The sequence below is a fragment of the Macaca thibetana genome, chromosome 6 (genome assembly GCF_024542745.1).
Source record: "Macaca thibetana thibetana isolate TM-01 chromosome 6, ASM2454274v1, whole genome shotgun sequence".
Lineage (NCBI taxonomy): Eukaryota > Metazoa > Chordata > Mammalia > Primates > Cercopithecidae > Macaca > Macaca thibetana.
The window spans coordinates 156,878,846-156,897,489 of NC_065583.1; the positions used below are offsets into that span (position 1 = coordinate 156,878,846).

The 18,644-nt window shown below is 35.1% G+C and overlaps 1 protein-coding gene across 11 annotated transcripts in view; it reads left to right on the forward strand.

Moving 5' to 3' along the window:
- CDH18 (cadherin 18) overlaps positions 1–18,644 on the forward strand; it is a 1,131,397-nt gene that overhangs the window by 887,983 nt on the left and 224,770 nt on the right. The gene's annotated exons all lie outside the window — the stretch shown is intronic.

Here is an 18,644-nt window from a genome sequence, read left to right on the forward strand (position 1 = left end):
TTGCATGCAAGCGTTTGCTACAGTAAATTAAAAAGCAATGGTTTTTATTTCTAGATGCTCTTTTCCATCAGATAATGTGATTTAAACACATTTTAAACGTATCCTCACTTTTTCTAAAACAATGTAATGAAATAATTGAAAATAAATTAACCACTTTCCCTATTATGTTGATTATCCATTATTTATACCCATGCAAGAAAATGTTACATATCCTTCAATATTTCTGTAACACTTAAATAAATACTCTCTGTTTAAAACAAATATGGCATATTACAAAAGTTGAATGAGATTTTCAAATATATTATTTGCTCTGCTTATATGTTAGTTTTAATTATTTGCTGAAGAGAGTAAATAGTTCTTTGAAATTTTCCTGTATAAATTTTGCTTGTCACATAAATTGTCAGATATACATACACACACACATATATATAATTGTATTGCACTGGGGGATTTATATTTCTTGAGTTGGCAATTTTTTCTAATGAGTAAATTATTCACCCCTCAAATACTGTGTTATGTAAAAAAATAAAATAAAATAATGCCAAAGACATAAATATTTTTTTAGGAAAAAATATAAATCTGCTCTCCTTTTATTTTTTACTGGCCAGAACATATTATATCAATCATATCATAAGATATTATATCAATCATATCATAAGACATTATATCACATCAATTATATCCTGTCATATCAGGCCAAAATGGTAATGAAGGCTCCTTAATAATGTATTACAGGATTTGCTACAGCAGCATAATCCAAAAACCATAAAAAAGCAAATGTCCCTATTGACAATCAATTTTTTGCTAAAAATTGAGTTAAGTAAAACTCATTTTTAATTTAGACAAGTGTTCAGTAACAAATCTCAAGTTTTTCTAAAATTTTGAGGATATGCATATTTATGAGATGGATGAAGTAGAGATAGATCTAGGATATTCCAGCAGCACCCTATGTCCTTCCTGACCACGAGATGCACTCTGAATCAGATCAACATGTGACATCTCCAAGTAAATGGCATAGCCACATAACTAATGCAGAAAGGAGCTATTTTTTATCATAAATATCTCTTTATACTTCTATAACTACATAGCATATAACCCATTTTTCAGGGAACCCTGCTCCATAAGTCTACAGATTATAGATTTGTTTACCAGTGTGTTATGTGAGACACATCCAACTAAAAAGATGTTATAGATAAGCACTTTCTCTCTAGCTAATACCACAAGATTGTTTACCAAAAGTTTTGTCATTATCATGTTTATAAGAGGATTTGATTGGGTCCCTTGCCTTCTTTCTTTTCCTGGAGTGCTCCAACATGGAAATACACTGGCATGAATAGATCTCAGACATACTTGCTTAACTCTTTCTTTCTTTTCTGTACTTTAAAAAGAAAACAACATAGAACATATATAGATATAGATATAGAAATGAAGAATATACACATGAATATGTATATATATCCTTATATGCATTATAATTATAGAATAGACTGTAATATGTAGTTAAAGTGAAAAATAGAAATAGGGATATAATAAAATAAATAACATAATGCAACTTACAATGAGTATGAGACCTGCAGTTTCTGTTAGTTCCAAGGTATCACTTAATATTTAGGAAAACATGCTTATTAATCCAGTAATCTAAGCGGTGGCACAAAAATGTACATATTTATGATTACACATTATTATTCCATTAGAAGAGCTTAGAATTAGTTGAAAAAGTTTGACATTCTTTGATGGTGATATTTCACATTTTGTTCTATTTTCTCAATAATGATGTTTGCTTCAAATATAAAATAAGTATAATTCCAATTTTGGCTTTTGCTGCTGTTGCTTTTGGTGTTTTAGACATGAAGTCTTTGCCCATGCCTATGTCCTGAATGGTACTACCTAGGTTTTCCTCTAGGATTTTTATGGTATTAGGTCTAACATTTAAGTCTCTAATCCATCTTGAATTAATTTTCGTATAAGGAGTAAGGAAAGGATCCAGTTTCAGCTTTCTACTTATGGCTAGCCAATTTTCCCAGCACCATTTATTAAATAGGGAATCCTTTCCCCATTTCTTGTTTCTCTCAGGTTTGTCAAAGATCAGATGGCTGTAGATGTGTGGTATTATTTCTGAGGACTCTGTTCTGTTCCATTGGTCTATATCTCTGTTTTGGTACCAGTACCATGCTGTTTTGGTTACTGTAGCCTTGTAGTAGAGTTTGAAGTCAGGTAGCGTGATGCCTCCAGCTTTGTTCTTTTGACTTAGGATTGTCTTGGAGATGCGGGCTCTTTTTTGGTTCCATATGAACTTTAAAGCAGTTTTTTCCAATTCTGTGAAGAAACTCATGGGATCTCATTAAATTAAAGAGCTTCTGCACAGCAAAAGAAACTACCATCAGAGTGAACAGGCAACCTACAGAATGGGAGAAAATTTTTGCAATCTACTCATCTGACAAAGGGCTAATATCCAGAACCTACAAAGAACTCAAACAAATTTACAAGAAAAAAACGAACAACCCCATCAAAAAGTGGGCAAAGGATATGAACAGACATTTCTCAAAAGAAGACATTCATACAGCCAACAGACACATGAAAAAATGCTCATCATCACTGGCCATCAGAGAAATGCAAATCAAAACCACAATGAGATACCATCTCACACCAGTTAGAATGGCGATCATTAAAAAGTCAGGAAACAACAGGTGCTGGAGAGGATGTGGAGAAATAGGAACACTTTTACACTGTTGGTGGGATTGTAAACTAGTTCAACCATTATGGAAAACAGTATGGCGTATCCTCAAGGATCTAGAACTAGATGTACCATATGACCCAGCCATCCCATTACTGGGTATATACCCAAAGGATTATAAATTATGCTGCTATAAAGACACATGCACACGTATGTTTATTGCAGCACTATTCACAATAGCAAAGACTTGGAATCAACCCAAATGTCCATCAGTGACAGATTGGATTAAGAAAATGTGGCACATATACACCATGGAATACTATACAGCCATCAAAAAGGATGAGTTTGTGTCCTTTGTAGGGACATGGATGCAGCTGGAAACCATCATTCTTAGCAAACTATCACAAGAACAGAAAACCAAACACCGCATGTTCTCACTCATAGGTGGGAACTGAACAATGAGATCACTCGGACTCAGGAAGGGGAACATCACACACCGGGACCTATCATGGGGAGGGGGGGGGGGGGGGGGGATTGCATTGGGAGTTATACCTGATGTAAATGATGAGTTGATGGGTGCAGCACACCAACATGGCACAAGTATACATATGTAACAAACCTGCACGTTATGCACATGTACCCTACAACTTAAAGTATAATAATAATTAATAAATAAATAAATAAATAATAAAAAATGAAAAATAAAAAAAAAAATAAAAAAAAAGAAAAAAAAAAATAATAAGTATAATTCCTACCTTAAAATACTTATCTCCCTAGAGGAAAGAAACAGGGATACTATTTCAACTGCCTTGTTTGGAATTATACTAACACACATGCATGCACATGTCACACAGGCATGCATGCATAAAGACATACGCACACAAATATATGACATTAGTCCATTAATGATACCATACAAAGCCAAACATTTATTTATAAAGAATGTTAGTTACCTAATAGCATATTGCCGTGATATAAACATCCTTTATGAATTTTTTAAAAAAATTCTTTTACACGTTTTATGCATACAATTGGCTAACAAACATCAATTTTGTGTGCCCATGTGCCTGAATGTGAATGTTTGCATATGTTTTGTAAGTAAATACATGTATGTGTATGCACTTGGATGCATAAATCAGGTCACTGAGAGTGATGTTCTAATAGCGTTGGACTGCTATAGCTTGTGATTTGGGGGAAGCAAATATATCAGTAACATAATATGTAAATACAATGTGCATTCGTTTATGTACACATATTACAGTTTAAGTGAGTACTTCATTAAACAACAAAAGTAAGTTTATCTCAAGTATAAATAGGCTGCTATTCAAATGCTGCTCTACACAATTTTCTTTGCTCTTGCATTTCTTTGTTCCTTTCTTCAGAGCTTTAGTGTATTGAATAAAGTGCATACTTCCACTTTAATATGTGTTAATATCAGTATTGTACTGACTAATGCATCATGGGAACCTACGATTATCTGTCCTACTAGGTCATTAAGGGGCAAAAGTGTTTTTAAAGATCTTTTAAATATGCAAATATCTTAGAGTTAGACAGTTTTCTCTAGAAAGTGCTAAGTGGGATATAAAATAAAATGTTCATTAGTCTTCACAAACAACAAATTTGGCAATTTGTGCTTAAAAACCCAATTACAATGCTATTAAACATCCTCAGAACTAATGAATTTAGTTGAAATTGTGCAAAAAAAATGACTGGAATAAACTACCAACATGCTGAAAACCAAAGAATCAGTTATGTTGGATGGCATGTTATATAAGAAGTATGGAAATAGTAGTCACTTATAATGGTGTATATTAATAGTATCACTCTAATTCCATTCCCCTAATTAGCATGACTCCATCTCAGCATGTTTCCAGTTATTTTCACTGAAGACCAATCATACTAAAACATAACTTTTGACACCTCAAAACGTAGACTTATGAGTGCTTATGAATAAAATCAGTGTTTGGATTGGCTTGTTTCCCTGAAAGATAAATTTTATTAACCATTTTGATCTTCCAGAGACCTTGGCTTCCTATTTTGTAAACCGTCTCTGAATAACTGTATCCAGAAAATGAATTGTGTGGCTGTTGAGTTACTATGTGATACAGAATTTAAATTAATAATATATGATGTTTTTTTAACACTGAAATCTTATTTATCAGTATGGTGAAACATCTTGTGAAAAAATTTATTGTTTTTAATGACTTTTGTTAAGATAATTATTTTATGATTTGTGCTCAATGTATACCAACAAAGGATGAATGTGCATTAAAAAGTGATGGTTTAACATTAACTACCATTTAAAAGGTGCAGGGGACTACGATGATACAATATAAAAGACGTGCTATTTCTGGCTAGATTCATTGGAAGAAAACATTTTTTTACAGTTATTAAAGAAAACATTTTACTATCTAAGGAAAGAGCTAAACCTAAGCAATGTATTTTGAGGAAGGCCAGTGAGTGAGAAGGTCATTTTAAGCGATCAGAAAATGAAATTCAAGAGAAATCTAGGATGATGGTTCTTTATTAGCACCACTCAAATCTCAGTCCTACTTCAGTTAATATAGTGTAAACTGAGTTAAAAAGAAATCATTATTTCAAGGTTTCTGTGCCTCTTCAGAAATCACAAAATTTTTGACAGGTGATGACTACAAAAACTGAATGATCAAATTCCTACACAAAGGGCTTAGTTCCCATAAAATAGGTCAGAGCCAGAGCCAGAAATCTACCAGGTATCATTCCAGGGCCTTAGAAACAGAATGGAAACGTTCCATTTCATTACAGAATGGAAGACCAGTGTGTAGTTTTTAATTGGACACGAAAATCTCGTAATGCTCATTACCTGAGCATCAAATGTCCATTTGATGATTCTCTGATTGCTGTTTCATAATTAACAACTTATGAACTACTTCATATTATTTTTGTTAGTGCATATAATTTAAGCCATGCCTGTGCCTATTTCATACACATATATTGAATCTTCCTGATGACCAATTCAGGAAGCCTGAAAACTTGAATTAAAACCTGATGTCAGGAAAAATAGAGGAGTATACTGTTTTACAAAATCCTAGTTAAACCTCCCTTACAATTGTTGATAGTAGTCAGTATCAGCTCTTTTGACCATAATTAACATGAAATGTCAATAATGGAGTTCATATATTTGTGTAAATGGTTCTCATAGTGGGTTTTTTTCACGTGCCCAGTAAATACTACTAAGCCATTTATTTATTTTCATATTTGTGTGTTTATGTTTTAAACTCATGTATCAGTTTTCATGTAATGTTTACATATCTTAATTAATATAAGAATATTTACTTAGAAAATATAGCAGCTGAAAACATTTATATTGATACATTCTACATTTAATTGTCAGGTACATAAAAATAGCAAGATCAGACAGGCTATCTTTATTTATATACAAAGAGCATACCACATATTCTTTTATCAACACTCCTAATGTATTTCATTATTTTAATTTTTTGTGTTACATGATATTAAAAAGGAGTAGACATTGAACTTCAAATATTTCATCAGTCAGATTCTTTTGCATTAATGACATCTATCTCACAGGGACAGAACATTTAGCATCAAGTAAAATTCCCTACACCTAATAATGACTACCAGTTTCAAAGACGCAGTCAGATTATTATTTATTTGACGTGGCATTATTATAAATACAATGAAGAAACTGCTTACTTGGCCTTTCTTCCAAAGATTAATATACTATTTTAAGTCACATTATAGTTTAATTAATCTGATATAAATATAGCATAAATTGTAAATATTTTTTTCTGAAATAGTAAGGCTTATTGCAAAAGAAGTTGGGGATGCTTTGTGTTAAAATCCTAGAACACTATTTAGTTGCCTAATAAATTGATCAAATTACTTAAGTTTTTTGCTTCTGTTTCCATGTGTATGAACTTAGAATGGTAATGCCTAAATCCTATGGGAAAATGAGGGCACTGCTCTTAGCCCAGTCCTTGAAAAATACAGGACTCAAGTTGTCTTGTCTCCTTCTTTAAGATTGACAAGAGTCGGGGAGTGATGGCTCACACCTGTAATCCTAGCACTTTGGGAGACCGAGGTGGGTGGATCACGTGAGGTCAGGAGTTCAAGACTAGCCTGGTCAACATGGTGAAATCTTGTCTCTACTGAAAAATACAAAAATTAGTCAGGCGTGGTAGTGCACGCCTGTAATCCCAACTACTCAGGAGGCTGAGGCAGAGAGAATCACTTGAACCCGGGAGGCAGAGGTTGCAGTGAGCCAAGATTGTGCAACTGCACTCCAGCCTAGGTGGTAGAGTGAGACTCCATCTCAAAAAAAAAAAAAAAAAAAAAAAAAAGATTGACCAGAATTTCCAAAATTACTACATTTTGAATGATTATGAGAATTTGAAATAGTCTTATCTGAAGTAGAAAAAAAAATGATTATTTTGTTTGAAAGAATTTTTTAGTCAAAATAGTTACATAAAATTTATAAAGGTAAGATACGTTATGAAGTTACATGCAATTAAATTCTTTCCAAACATTTTCAAGAAATCTTTTACAAACACGATAAATAAGAGAAATATACCATTAGAAAATTGTGAATGATAATCTATAAGGAGACAAAAGTTAGGCAATAAAATAACCAACCTTTTATCTTCAGAATTGACAGTCTTGACTCAGAATAGTGTCTCTAGATGCCATGCTCTTTGTGAAACAACAGTCACTAATGCAGAGCTCTTGACCGACATTAACTGTGATTCTTCAAGATGACCTTTTCTTAACATTTTGTAGCAGAATTCAATCAGGTATAAAAATGAACTCAGTTGAAGACATCAATGAATTTCATAGGATGTAATTGAAAACAAGGTTTTTCTACATTATTTCTCCAGTCTGCATAAAATAATTAAATTCATCAACATTTTTTGGTTCTCTATTACCTCCCCAAATTTCTTTCATTTCATTTTTGCTCCGTGAGCAAAAATAATAAGTTTAGGAATGATTTCTCTATATGCTTTAAAAAAGCTATATAAAACATCTTTAGAAGTCCTATAGATTTTATTTTTAATTTTATATAATTTCATATGAAAATCTATTTGACGATAGTTTTCACTTTCTGAAGTCAGTATATTTATTAAAAGCTGAGAAGATAAAATATTTAAATTGTGGTTTACAATACCTGCAGAAGATAAAGAAAATTTCACAATAGAATATGCTTTGTCAATTTATCTTTTTATAGCCCATTCCTATTGATAATAATAATTACAACAATAATAATTGCTCACACAAATGATTATGCAATAAGTCCTCATTTATCATTCATAGGTTCTTGGAAACTGCAAATTTTAAGCAAGATAAAGTATAATGACACCATATATTGTTTCCGTCAGTGTTTTAAGGAAATGAAGTAATGGAAACCACATAATTTAAGGACCTGCTGTACGTCCCTTCTCTTGTAATCACCATTTTAAAGAACCTATCAAGGACATTGAGAATTTATTGTAGAAACGTAAAAATAATTCTGTTATAGTTGACTAACAAGGAAAAAGAGTTAGGTAGTCATCATCAAAGCTAAGTAATTTGTTCCTCTTGGAAAAAAATAAATAGGTTCCATTTACTGAAAAAAAAAAAAAATCTCACTTTGTCTGCTTTAGGAAAGAATTCCAAGTAGTTCCTGAACTGCAGCAGATTGTGTAAGGATAACACAAGAAAAAAAATGTCAACTTTAGACAGCATTTAAGAAATAAAGAGTTATTAAACTCCAGTGGACATGAGTGGTTGTCTATTTAATATTGGTTTCTCATTTTGCCTGTCATATTGTAACTCTGATTTCCTCAGGGTAGCAACATATGCAGTTAAAAATCTAGATTTTTCCAACCTCCCTGTATCTATCGACACTGCTCTGGCCAGTCAGGCCACTGAGATATTTTAGGAAAATTTTGAAATCTTTATAAAGTTGACAATGCTCCCTCAATTGGCTTTATCATCTTCTGGATTTAAACATGCATTTGTGATCATATGACAACAGGCACACAAAGAGAAAGTTATATGGAGATTGCTGAAGAAAAGGACCTCAATGAAGTCACTCCGATTACATTATGTTTATGTTCAGACTCATACCCTCCACTAACTGATACCTGGGACCTTTGTGAAATGCGCTTTGCAGACATATGAATCACCTTCATAGTACAGTGCACTGCCCAGGCAGGTGTTGAGCTGGCTTCCTGAGAATACTTTTCATTACTTTCAACCTGAAATCTATGAACCAGAGAGAGCACGCTGCTCTCTCTCCATGAGTAACCACTTTACAGTTACAGTAGCAATATCAAACTGCAAAAAGACATTTTTCACACTGGTTGAAATATCAAAAGTTATATTAGGTTTGCTATTTGGGGGAATCAAAACGAAACTAAATGCATTTTTCTCTGATATTCCACTGATAATGCATATTTGGTAAATAATTTTATTCCCATCACAAAGTACCAAAGTACATTGTAGACACTATAGATATCAGATAATTCTCCTACTCTGTGGCAAGATCATAGTGTCTTTTTGACATCAACAGAATAATATTTATCAAATTTAATTCCTATGCATATAGTTCTAACAAAACACAATTCTAGATCAGTGATCTATGCTAGTCAAACTATTCATTGTAGCACTAGATGAAACAATTAAGACGAAATTAGGTTGACTTGTACACAAGTAAATTTTATAGTATATAAATTAAACTTACATAAAGCTGTTAAGCAAACAGGGTAAGGAAACCAATTGAATCTGCTCCTTCAAAAATATCAATTGTTTGTCAAAAAACTGACCAGCTGCTACCAGTAGGGTAAAAAAAATCATCTAATTCACTGTAAAATTGTAGGTACACCTTTACATATCAAAAAGATAAGAATCAATGTTGGTCAATTGTAGCATGTCTTATACTATTTCTTCCTAATAAAATATAAATTTATTTAATCTTCTTTTTTTGTGTGTGACCTCCCTCTATACCTCCTGCATCTCAATAGTAACTATTGAGAAAAAAAAAAAAATACTGGGAATAATTGTTTAGGCAATAGCCTGGCAAATGTATTAGCTATTAATACTAGTTAATTTATTGTCAAATATTAAATCAATAGATAATAGGAAACATTGCAATTGTGTTCTTTAGTCTTTAATCCTGATTAAACATAATTTGTGTTATATAATTACCAAGCAATTTAATTTTTCTTTCATTACTTTAAATTTATTCTGAGGTCATTTATCCTACTGCCACAGGATTAAATATATTGCATTACCACTGATTTCCTTAGATTATTCACTAACCCAGTATCTTAGATATCTACAATGAAATCTAGAAAGCACTAGAATATTATTAATGTTCCACAATTTTTACCACTATACATACACACATATATATAGAAAATACACATATATACTTTTCCTATTATATATAAAAAATTTTATGCTCATACCTACTTCTGTATTTCAACCAAGCACTGCTTCTGTGTTATTTTTTCACTTAGGCTATTCCTCTTCCTGGCATGCCTTTCCCAGGCAAATTTACACTTCAATGGTTGATTCCCTGAACTCTGGGAACTAACCTCTGATCTTTGAGTAACGTTTTTACATTCCTCCTAAAACGGCAGTAGCCCTTTTGTTCATATGGTGTTTCTTCTCTACTCTGAGAGCTCCATAGGTTTAAATACCATAGATGCTATTGTTGCTTTCCACAACAGGCCTCGATGAGTGCTTTACATGCAGTAGCAAGTTTTTAATTATCTGTATTTTCTTTTATTTCTATAAATTTGAGGGATACAAGTACAGTTTAGTTACATGGATCTATAGTGGTGAAGTTTGGACTTTTGGTATAATAAGCACCCAGAAAATGTACTTTGTACTCATTAAGTAATTTTCCATTCCTCGTTCCCTCCCACTCTTCAGAGTCTCCGATATCTATGTCCATGTATACACATATTTAGCTTTCACTTATAAGAGAAAACAAGTAAGATTTGACTTCTATTTCTGCATTATTTTACTTAAGATAATGACCTCCAGTTCCATCTTATGTTCCTGCAAAAGATATGATTTCCTTCTTTTTAATGGAGGAGTAATATTCCACAGTGTATATATAGCACATTTTGTTTATCCAGTCATCCATTGATGGATACTTACTGTATATTTGCTATTTTGAATAGTCCTCAATAAATATATGGGTATAGATATGCTTTTGAGGCAATGATTTCTTTTTCTTTGGGTAGCAGTAGTAGTGGGTTTGCTGGATCAAATGGTAGTTCTATTTTGGGTTTTTTGAGAATTCTCCATGCTGTTTCTCAGAGGTTGTACTAATTTACATTCCTAGTAACAGTGTATAATAATTCTTTTTCTCTGCAGTGTTTCCAACATTTGTTTTTTTGTTTGTTTGTTTGTTTTTCTTTATACTAACAGCCATTCTGACTTGTGTAAGCTGTTATTTCATTGTGGTTTCAACTTACTTTCTCTGATGTTGAGCATTTTTTTCATATGCTTGATAGCCATTTGTGTCTCCTTTTGAGAAATATCTTTCATGTGCACGATGGCCCTTTGCAGTCTTTTGCATGCCTCCTTTTGAGAAATGTCTGTTATGTCTTTTGCCCACTTTGAAAATGGTTATTTTGTTGTTGTTGTTTATGAGTTGTTTGCATTCGTTGTAGATTCTGGATATTAGTCTCTTATCAGATGCATAGTTTGTATGCATTTTCTCCCATTCTGAAAGTTGTTCACTTGGTTGATTTGTTGCATTTGCTGTGCAGAAGCTTTTTAGTTTAATATAGTCTTATCATCTATTTTTGTTTTTGTTGCATTTCCTTTTGAGGTTTTAATCATGAATTATTTGCCTAGACCAATGTCTAGATGAGTTTGTCCCAGGTTTTCTTCTAGTACTTTTATAGATTCAGATATTAACTCTTAATCCACCTTGAGTGAATTTTTATATATAATGAGAAATAGGTGTCCAGTTTCATTCTTCTGCATATGACAATGTAATTTTCCCAGAAGTGTTCATTGAATAGAGTGTTCTTTCCTCAGTGTATGTTTTTGTTGGCTTTGTCAAGGATCAGTTGACCTTAGGTATGTGGCTTCATTTCTGAATTCTGTATTATATTTTATCAATCTATATGTCTAGTTTTATGTTAGTACCATGCTGTTTGGTTATGATAGCCTTGTATGAAGAACCAAACTGAAAGCATCATATTATTTGACTTCAAATTATACATCATTATCTTTACTGAAGGCCTACATTATCTAAGTTTAACTACAAAACTAAGTTTATAAAAGTTTTATGGAAGAAATTACTTGTGGATTATTATTTTTAAATAAATATTAGTAATATTTGTATTTTACATAACATTTGTCACATCTCTGATCTTCTGTAAACAGTTTTTATTTTATTACTTCTATCAATCATGTAATATTCTAGTTTAGGGTTTTTCCCAAATGATTGCCAAAACAGTAGTATTTCAGAGCTCTTAGAAGACTATTTTTGGAAACATGATAAATAAAATAATTCTTGATTTACAAGTTTACAAAGTAAACTATTTCTGAGAAACTAAAACAACATGTTTTGTATGTACATAATTAAAACATAAATCTCTTGAATGCAAGCTCATTGAGACCTTGCATTACTCATTTTTGTATCTTCCATAATGTTTAATGTATTGTATGACACATGGAAGACAATATTTGTTTATATAGAAATAAAATCTGACACTTTGGGAAGGCAGTTATTCAAAATAATACCATTTCTAATATTAATGCTCATGGTTTTTTAATTGCCTTATTATTTTATTTCTCAAAAATATTCCCATCTTCCATATATTGAATTTAGAAAGGCTGAATGTCTGAATAAGAGAAGAATCATTAACTTATGGGTGTTTTGTTTTTGTATTTTGAGACGAAGTCTTACTCTATCACCCCGGATGGAGTGCTGTGGTGTGACCTTGACTCACTTCAACCTCCGCCTCTTGGGTTCAAGCAATTCTCCTGCCTCAACCTCCTGTGTAGCTGGGATTACAGGTGCCCGCCACCAAGCCTGGCTAATTTTTGTATTTTTTAGTAGAGACAGAGTTTCACCACGTTGGCCAGGCTTGTCTTGAGCTCCTGATCTCAGGTGATCCACCTGCCTTGGCCTCCAAAAGTTCTGGGATTACAGCCATGAGCCACTGACCCCAGCCAAATTTATAGTTTTAAGAAGACTTATGTTTTTTCTATTGTTGTTAAAATCTCAATTTCATTTTCTTTTTACTTTGGTCTTGTGTGCCTAACTCTCCAAATATTTTGAGATAAAGCTTCTCTTCCCTTCTCTTCTCTTCTCTTCTCTTCTCTTCTCTCCTCGCCTCTCCTTGCCCCTTCCTTCCTTCTTTACTTCCTTCCTTCCTTTCTTTCCTTCTCCCTTCCTCCCCTTCCTTCCTTCCTTCCTTTTTCTTTCTTTCTTTCTTTTCTTTCTTTCTTTTTCTTTCTTTCCTTCCTTCCTTCCTTCTTTCTTTCTTTCTTTTTTTCTTTCTTTTCTATTTCTTTCTTTCTTTCACTTCCTTTCCCTTCCCTCCCCTCCCCTCCCCTCCCCATCCCCGCCTGCCTGCCTGCCTGCCTTCCTTCCTTCCTTCCTTCCTTCCTTCCTTCCTTCCTTCCTTCCTTCCTTCCTCTTTCTTTTCTTTCTCTTCTCTTTCTTCCTTTCTTCCTTTTATTTTGTTTTCTGGCAGAGTTTCACTCTTGTTGCCCAGGCTGGAATACAATAGCACAACCTTGGCTCACTGCAACCTCTGCCTCCTGGGTTCAAGTGATTCTCCTGCCTCAGCCTCCTGAGTAGCTGGGATTACAGAAGCCTGCCACCACACACAGATAATTTTTTTATTTTTAGTAGAGACAGGGTTTCATCATGTTGGTCAGGCTGGTCTCAAACTCCTGACCTCAGGTGATTCACATGCATTGGCCTCCCAACGTGCTGGGATTACAGGTGTGAGCCACCGCACTAGGCCAAGTCTTTTTTTAAAATCCAAATAAATGTCTCAAGCTCCCATACTATGCAGTGTCAGAAGAAAGTCCCCCAACCTCCTTCCTCCACATATTTCTGAAGTAAGTGCCAGGTGAACAGTAAGTGCCAGTTGAGGGGTAAGTGCCAGGTGAGGTATCAGAGCCACTGCCATGGCAAGTGATTGGCTCATGGGTAATAAGAGGAATTTACCAACAGTACAGGTTTGAAAGAAAAGTGGTTTTTTTTGTTGTTTTTTTGTTTTTTGTTTTTTGTTTGTTTGTTTGTTTGTTTGTTTTTTTGATGGAGTCTAGCTCTGTTGCCCAGGCTGGAGTGCAGTGGTACCATCTTTTCTCACTAATGCTCAGACCAGCTCAGTCATGGAGACCCTAACCCAGCGGTGTTACAGGAATTAAAGACACACACACAGAGAAATATAGAGTGCAGAGTGGGAATCAGGGGGTTAACAACCTTCAGAGCTGAGAGCCAGGAACAGAGTTTTACCCATATATTTTATTGACAGCAAGCCAGTGATAAGCATTGTTTCTATAGATTATAGATTAACTAAAATGGAAAGCAAAGGGATGGGCTCTGGCTAGTTATCTGCAGCAGGAACATGTCCTTAAGACACAGATTACTTATGTTATTGTTTGTGGTTCAGAAACGCCTTAAGTGGTTTTCTGCCCTGGGTGGGCCAGGTGTTCCTTGCTCTCATTCTGTTAAACCAACAACCTTCAGCATGGGTGTCAGAGCCATCATGAGCAGGTCACAGTGCTGCAGATATTTTGTTTATGGCCAGTTTTGGGGCCTGCTTATGGCCAGATTTGGGGGCCTGTTCCCAACATGCCCCCCTTTTGTTTTTGCAAGACGATACAAGCAAAGGCAGCTTTATTCCTGTGAGCTGCGTCTCACAGGAATCAGGATCCACATCTGTACGCTATATAAAGACAAACAACACAAATTAAAAGCACAATCATCATTGAAATCACAGAGCCTCCAAGTGTTTTTATCCATTTTAATGGGTTAGTAGCTGCTAATCCGTCTGCAGCTCCTTCAAGCACTCTAGTCCCTGACACTAAGGTCAGGTGTGTCTGGGATGCTTTAAATATTTGTTCTTTTAATTTTGCAATATCCAAAGGCAAGTTTGTAGGGTGTCCTTCTAGATGCTTTTTCAATATTTCCCAAATTTTGATCTTATTAGGAGCCATTAATAGTTTCCACAAATCCTTATGTTTAACTGCTAGAGTGATCCATATCATTTGAGGTTGAGGTACCACTATACCATCATGTGTCCAGATAATAGGAACTCTTGCTGTACTTCTTACCATTTCTAACATCTGATTGTTTGGTTCAGACCAGCTGAACATAGTGTGGCCATAGTATGCAGACTGAGACGTGCGATTCAAGCTACACATCCCCTTAGGGGATCAATCGGTAATGATTCCATGGGAATCATTGTGCAGCACCTCTGCCTGTTCTGCAGGTACAGTCTTCCCACACAAGCACGTTTATTTTTCTGACCGGGTCCAATCCTGTTTACAAATAGGTTTTGAGGGCGGTATGCCTCAATTATAGGAGCAGATTTATTGTGGTAAATACTGAGACCAGAAAGGAAGTGTAACTGTGTCGTAGAGTGATTACATCCAGGCATTATTGCCAGCCAAGACTGATAGCGAGGGAGTGGGCAACTGGTGGCCTTTCCCAAACAGATAGGCGAATGTTCAAATCCTAAAGAAATATTCATAACAGTTCCTTCCTCATGTGGGTGAGATGGGCCTCCATCATCTGTAGGACTGAGCATCCAAGAGCTATCATTAGTGTATACCTCCACTGGGGGGTCCAGCCAAGTTACAGGCAGTAGAAGTGGTGGATAAGGTAAATATGCCCAATAAATATAATTGTCCTCTGTGTCAGCCCTTGTTGAAGGAATACTCATGGCAATGGTGATCACCACTATCATAGCTATAACTAAATTATTTACTGTGACTGGTTGTCCCGCTTTCCTCAGGTTTTCTTCCACCGTCTGCAACAGCTTCTTGATCTGTCCCCAGGTAGGTGACTATGTTCAACGGGTGTTACTCATGACAGTTGGGGTCCTCCTCAGTGTTAACTTGGACAACGCTGCCACTGGCGGGTCTTTGGGATCCTCCAAAAACCTCTTCCTGGGTATCTGGCTCATAATAAGGCTATAGATGTCTTGATGGCATGCAAATTGTCTGTTGATTTGGTCCTGGAGAAACACAAGCATAATCTCTATCCCAAGTTATTATTTCACCTATTGCCCAACTTTTTGTTATCGGTCTCTCCACCAAACCAGTTGTTCTGCTTCTGTCTTTGTAGCTGGTTTCTGTAGATGCTTTTCAGCTCCTGATAGCATCTGGCCTTTAGGCAGGCTCAAAAAATTTAAAGTCAATAATGCTAGATTCATTTGTATATGTGATGTCCATAGTCCCTATTTCCCCCCTTTTGCTTTTGCAGCTGCTGTTTCAGGGAGAGATTCATTCTTTCCACTATGGTCCTTGAGAATTATATCGGTTTAATATTCCATACAGAGAAAAATGGAGCTAGAGCTTGGCTAGTATAGCCTTGGGCATTGTCTGTTTTAATAGAAGCCGGAATGCCCATCACCACAAAGCACTGCGAAAGGTGATGTTTAACGCAGGCAGAAGACTCTCCTGATTGACATGTAGCCCAAAGTGAGAAAAGGTGTCCACACATATGTGTGCATAAGCTAGTCTCCCAAACGAGGGAACATGTGTAATGTCCATTTGCCAAAGAGAATTAGATTCCAATCCTGGAGGATTAACTCCTCCTGTAAAAGATGAGGAATGCACCATTTGGCAAATTGGGCATTGCTGGATAATAACTTTAGCTTCTTTCCAGGTAATGCTGTATCTGCGTTTGAGACCAGAAGCATTAACGTGGATTAAATTGTGAAAGTGTCTGGCATTAGATATTGCAGTAGCAAATAGGTGATCAGCCATTTGATTCCCTGCAGTCAAAGATCCTGAAAGAGATGTATGAGCCTAATATGAGTGATGTAAAAAGGGTGCACTCTACTCCTAACTGCTGTTTGCAATTGGGTAAACAAAGACATCAGTTGTTTATCTGTATGAAATCATAACTGAGCATTTTCAATTAATTGTGTGGAATGAACCACATATGAAGAATCAGAAATAACATTAATACACATATCAAAAGCAGTCAATGCCTCAATTGCAGCTACAAACTGAGTCTGGAAAATTTTACATTTTGAGCCAGAATAAGAAGCTTTACCATTACTAGACCCATCTGTGAAGACATTTTCAGCACCTTCGATTGGTTTAAATTTAATTATTTTAGGGAGAATCCAATTAGTTAATTTCAAAAATTGAAACAGTTTCATTTTAGGAAAATGGTTATCCAGAATGTCCACAAAAGCAGCTAAATGGGTATGCCAAGTAAGACTATTTATAAAGGCTTGCTGTATTTGTGCCTTCATGAGAGGGACAATACTTTTTCCAGGATCATATCCATGTAATTTAACAATCCGAGTTCTCCCATTTCCTATTATAGTAGTGATTTGATCCAAATAAGAAGTCGAAGTCCATGACTTAGTATGTGGAAGAAAAAGCCACTCTACAAGATCTTGCTCTTGAACAATAACACCAGTAGGTGAATGCTGAGTTGAAAAAATTAGCAAATCTAGAGTCTTCTCTGGATCTGTTCTGTTTATTTGAGTCTTATGCACTTGCTTCTCAATGAGCTGTAACACTGCCTCAGCCTCCTTTGTTAATTGCTGAGGGCTACTGAGAATAGGATCTCCTCTAAGGATAGAAAATGGATTACTCATGGCATAGGTAGGAATGCCTAGGGCAGGTTGTATCCAATTAATGTCCCCTAGTAATTTTGGAAAGTCACTGAATGTTTTCAGTTGAGCCCTACATATGGTTACTTTCTGTGGCACAATTGTAGTGTCATTTACTAAGGTCCCCAAGTGGGAGTAAGGGGTAGTAGTCTGAATTTTGTCAGGAGCTATAATTAAACTGGTGTGAGAAATCAAATTTTGCAAGTGATCATAACATTGGAGTAATATTTCTCAAGTGGGGGCAGCACAAAGTATAACATCCACATAATGAATAAGGTAACACTGTGAAAATGTTTTACGAGTAGTTTCAATTGCTTGTCCTACATAAGTCTGGCAAATTGTTGGACTGTTTAATATGCCTGTGGCAACACTTTCCAATGAAAACACTTAGCAGGCTGCAGGTTGTTTACCACAGGAATTGTAAATGCAAACCGTTCACAGTCCCGCTCAGCTAAGGGACTGTGTAAAGAAGCAGTCTTTTAAATCTATGACTATTAAAGGCCAATATTTTGGACTCATAGCAGGAGAAGGCAATCCTGGCTGTTATACCGCCATGGGTTGTATAACTGAATTAATGGCTCTAAGATCTGTCAACATTCTCCATTTACCTTAATTTTTTTAATAACAAAGACTAGAGAATTCCAGGGGGAAAACATTGGAGCTATGTGTCCTTTTTCTAATTGTTCAATAACTAACTCCTCTAAAACCTCCAGTTTCTCTGAACTTAGCAGCCATTGTTCTATCCAGATTGGCTTATCTGTTAACCATTTTAAAGGTATAGGTTCTGGAAGCTTAACAATGGCCGCCATCAAAAATGATATCTTAAACCTTGCTGGAAACTTTGTCTTTCCGCCTGAAGCAGTTCCTTCAAACCTTGCAAATTTTTTCCCAGTCCCATACCAGGGACATACCCCATGTCCTGCATCATATGTTGACCTTGAGGGCTGTATAATTTATCTGGAATTAGAACTATGCTCCCCATTGTGGTAATAAATCTCTTCCCCATAAATTTATAGGTACCAAAGTTATAACTGGTTGAATAGTCCCAGGATGTCCATCGGGCCCTTCACAATGCAAAATATAACTACTTTGGTATACTTCAGGGGCTTTACCAACTCCAACTACGTTAAATTGAGTGGGTTAAA